This window comes from Cajanus cajan, chromosome 2, assembly GCF_000230855.2.
Source record: "Cajanus cajan strain Asha chromosome 2, NIPB_CcT2T_4, whole genome shotgun sequence".
NCBI lineage: Eukaryota > Viridiplantae > Streptophyta > Magnoliopsida > Fabales > Fabaceae > Cajanus > Cajanus cajan.
In genome coordinates, this window is record NC_138518.1 from 40,729,931 (window position 1) to 40,735,068 (window position 5,138).

The 5,138-nt window shown below is 31.4% G+C and overlaps 1 long non-coding RNA gene across 1 annotated transcript; it reads right to left on the bottom strand.

The window, feature by feature from the left end:
* Window positions 1–1,922: 1,922 nt before the first annotated feature.
* On the bottom strand, window positions 1,923–4,722 carry LOC114916778 (uncharacterized). The gene is made up of 4 exons (XR_014431416.1): window positions 4,454–4,722; window positions 3,975–4,359; window positions 3,357–3,487; window positions 1,923–2,083 (listed from the first exon to the last, which is right to left on the bottom strand). It is a non-coding gene; the product is annotated as an uncharacterized LOC114916778 (long non-coding RNA).
* Window positions 4,723–5,138: the final 416 nt, after the last annotated feature.

Consider the following 5,138-nt stretch of genomic DNA (forward strand, 5'->3'; position numbering starts at 1 on the left):
AGTTAGTGTTTATGGTTGTATGGTCTCGTATAAGTAATGCACGTACTTTAGTGTGAATTAGGATTTGTCTGGGCCTTAGGCTTGAGGTCAGTTGTGACCTGTTCAGATGATGGGCATTTGTCTTGGCCGATGTCGCGCGACACATATCTGATGTCAATCTGCGCTGTGATGCCGAGCTCGAACTCGGCTTTGCGGTACGGATAGTACACTTAGTATTGTGAATAAGAGAAATAAATTGAAGTTTAGTACGAAGGAAACGAGAATAAGAACTTAGTATGAAATGAATAAGAAAATAAGTCTTTTTAATTTATAATCGAAAATCTTTTCTTGTTGAAGATAGAGTTACATATTAGACTCGTCTTTTTTAAAATATATAAATGGTATACAAGTCATTAGTTATTTTATAAAACAAAACACTATTGATTAAGAAATAAAAATTTATCTTTGTTACATCAAAGTAAAATAAATAACAAATAATATTTTTTTAATATTATATAAAAAAAACTATTAATTAAGAAATAAAAATTTACCTTTTTTTGGACCAAATTTGGCCAAGGGAAAAACATTGGTTGTGGTTGGAATTATTACTTGGTTAGATCATGTATGGTGAACTTGGATGATGTCTAGACAACAGATGGCATCTTCGTGTTAATGTAGAAGGATGATGCTTCCAAATTTTGAAACTTCCAATAATGGGAGCAGGGGCGGAACTTCGTTGTGACTGGGGGGAGCTCCCCCAAACTTTTCAAAATTCTTATATATATATATATATATATATATATATATATATATATATATATATATATATATATATATATATATATATATATATATATATATATATATATATGTTATATTTGTATATTATCATATTATTAATTGAAATAAAATTAAAAAAATTGAATAAAGAAAATTAAAATTTTTATTATTTTTATAATTAGTAAAAAATTAATTTATATATAAAAAAAATAATTTAGCACTTCCAAATTTCTTATTCAAGTTCCGCCACTAAATGGGAGCAAGGGAGAAAAAAATAAAAGACAAATTTTATGATAACTTTAAGCTTAGTATTTTGGAAAGGAGAAAGAAACTTAAGTTTAGTATGAAGGAAACGAGAACAAGTGCTTATGATAAAATGAATGAGAAGATGATAAAATCATGCCATATTGAGGTTGGAGCAACCTATTAGACTTTTTCCTTTTCTAAAATATATAAATGGTATGCAAGTGACATGTTATATATATATATATATATATATATATATATATATATAATTATTGATTAAGAAATACAAATTTATCTTTGTTAAATCAAATTTGGCTAAGGGGCAAAACATTGGTTGCGGGTCAGAGTTATTGGTCATAGGCAATGTATGGTGAACTTAGATGATATATGGATAGCACATGATGTCTTCATGTTCATGTAAAAGGAAATATGATATTTCCAAAATTTGAAGTTTTCGACCATGGAAGCAAGAAAGAAAAAAAAATTAAAAAAAGACAAGTGAATTTTATAATAACTTTAAATTTAGTATTGTGGAAAAGAGAAAGGAATTTAAGCTTAGTATGAAGGAAATGAGAGTATAAGAGCTTAGCATGAAATGAATGAAAATACGAACTTTCTCAATTTATAACAAAAAATTTATCTCATTAAGGTTAGAGTTGAATGTCAGGGTTTTCTTGTACAAAATAATTTTGTTGCATATATAAATTGTATGCAACTGATAAGATCATATTCATAAGCATTATCTTTTTATAAAATTCAAATAGAATCGAATATTCTTAACCTTATGCAACATCCTTTCCCTCACATACCCTAACAGTCGAAATAAATAAAATTGAAGCAAGAAATTTATTATAATAAAAAATTATCGTGTTCAATATAGAGAGTATCACATTCTAACAAAACAAAATCAATTAATATCTAAATGAAATCTAATATATTAAAATAACTATTGTTGAAAAAAATAACTAAAAGAAACATAAATTCCAACTGTCTCAACGTCATATACTATCAAAACATAAACTCATTTGCAAATACTAGATCTCATTGGCAACATCTTTAACCTCGTGATGTAAATCACCTGCAAAAATATAAAATAAAGTCAAATACAAAAAAAAGGGAGTGAGAAACATTCTACTATGGCTCATGGCGTAAAATATAATCAGCTAGCCAAACACAAGCAAAGAGACAAATGTAAATCATAACAGATTATTGATATTGATATATTGATACAAAAAAATACAATTCAATTGATAATATATAAATCATATAATTAATACAAGTCATCACATAAATTGACTTGTATACATATGCATATGATGCAATGGACATAGACTTCAAGGTGCATATGCATGTGACGCTAGTCAAATCAATTGTCAATTATTGTTTGTGAAGGCTCAACTGTTATGTGTAAGATGCATGTCATAAATCAATGTCTTATCATATTATAACAATTTATATCCACAATTTTACGTTAAATCTCTTTTCAATTCATAATCACATGATAGTTAAGTCTTGCTTAGGCTTCTCATCATATGACTTTCATAGGATCTATACACATCAATTGTATCAATACTAGAGCATTTCAATCACTTCCTACATAGCTCAAAATTATGTCAACATCATACTCATATACCACAACAACGTACCAATATTAATTAGTACAATGATTACACATGTTTGTAGTTTAAACACAATAATTACACAACATCATTAGATATACCTCAAGGTAAAATCATTATGAAATTGTCTAATCATATGTTAAGATATTAACCATAGTCACTAAGAGATCAACAACACTAAGCATTTAAATCAATAACTTAACAAGTCTCACAGTCTCATCAATATCACACATTAAGTCCTTAGACATCGTTATCACAAAACACCTCAAGTAGTAAACAATTAACTCATATCATAACTTATTTACACTTGTTTTCTCCCATGATTTATATTTCATAAACATTGACATAGATACCTCAAACCATTCATAAGATCAAGTATTTAAACGGTAAAGTTATTTATCATCACCATTCATGAACTATATTTCTATAACTTAATCTTTTAAGAGGTCGTGTGGTCCAAACACCTTATCTAGAGTTATATACACATTATCAAGTTGATATTGATTTTTAAAAATTACAAAATTGCAATGTTTCAACTTAAATATGATAGTGTGACCTTCGTTTACTAATTTGATCATAACTTAATTTTTAGACCTCCTTTTTAGGTGATTCAAACGCCATTTGAAATCTAACATCTAGGACTATAATTCTTATGAAGATCACAAAATTTGATTCTAACAATACCAAGCCTGATGTGGTGATTATTGCGCTAGACATAGAGAAGACTGCAACCTTTTTGTCACACTTGCACTCGACGTGACTAAGGTCATGCCCGATGCAAAACCTTGCAGGAACATTGTCAAATGGTGTCCTAAGCGAAGATCCCACATTACGAATTTCAAACTCTAAAGCTTCAATCCAATCTGCAAAAATCACAATTAAAACTTAATATTACTCTATTATGTCATCAATTGCTTAAATCCAGCATCAATTTCACATTTTTAATTACATATTTCTATTAACTACTAACACAATATTTAGGGTTCCTACGGAACCTATAAGCAATCCAAACTTCGCAATTATAGGTTTAATCACGAAATTAAAGATATATACAACTACAAAACATCAAATAGAATGATAAGAAATCATATAGAAGATCAAAAACACATAATGCAATCATTGAGAAAACCCCCTTCAAATATGTGTTTATATATATATATATATATGGTAAATTCTCTGAAGGACCAGTAATGCAAGTGGTATATCTATGCACCATGAAAATTGACTGTAGATATAATAGTAAAATAATAAACGGTTGAAATATTTAATCAGTAAATTTTTTATGACTAAGATTTTGAAATTGCAAACTAGTCCTTTTATTTTTTTTATTTTAAAATTGCTTATTCTCACCTATCTCTTCTTCTTCTTCCTGGGATTCGCCGCCTTCCTCCTCCTCCACCTCTTCTTCCTCGGTGGCGCCTTCCACTGCCTCTGCTCCCGCCCCTCTGCCGCCTTCCCCCCTCGTGAAATTTTATTTGGTTTGTAAATAAGAGGCACCTTACCCTACTCTGGTGTGGGTGGTGTTTGATTAACAGCAAGTGAGCCAACAAAAATTTAACAACCAAGTGGAAACCCAAAACCCGAGAGCCCCCAGACCATATATGTGTGAAGATGGAGTTGAGCTGAATTTATTTTGGACTTTATAGAATTTTTTTCTTCTAAAATATAGTTTTTCTAGGCTTAATATATGGAGTAGTTGGTCTAGTTCTCGTTTTTTGACACCCAAAAACAAAATCTGGACAAAAAACACACCCGAAATTAAAATTCCATAAACAATTATATGTTGTTGGGACTAAGAAAAGAACCACCCAAGTTATTCTTTGGTGTACCTTGTATCCTCTAAAAGAATAATCTAGCGAAGCTCCGGCATTGGAATAGAACGGGTGTTCGGCACGTGGGGCACGCTGCAACCTTGAGGAGCCACGTGTCGACGCAGCGGCGGTGGAAGACGTGGGCGCAGGCAGGGAGGCTCCAGCACCACTGGCCGGTGTAGAAGGCGTCGAGGCAAACGACGTAGTGGGAGTCGAGAAGGGATCCCTTGGCGAGACGGAAATGGGGGAGCTTGTTGATTTCTATTGAGAAAAGCCCAAGTCCCAGACTAGAGATTAGGCAATTAAATAGTATATAATTGGAAAACAACCCTCACTTTACAAGAGAGTTTTGTAGGGTTGAGTTAGACTTAAATCCATTATTCTAAGATGGTATCAGAGCTATCCTAGATTCTTAAAAATGGGTCACCTACCATTTGTTGATACATGCACCATAGGCATGAGGGGATGTATTGAGAAAAACTCAAGTCCCGCCAATCCTAGATCATTAAAAAGGGCCACCTACCATTTATCCACGTAACAAGCCCAATAGTGCTGGACGTGAGGGGGTGTATTGGGAAAAACTCAAGTCCCACATTGACTAGAGAATAGGCAATTAAATAGTATATAAGTGGAAAGCAACGCTCACCTTACAAGTCAGTTTTGTAGGGTTGAGTTAGGCTTAAATCCACTATTCTAAGAATTT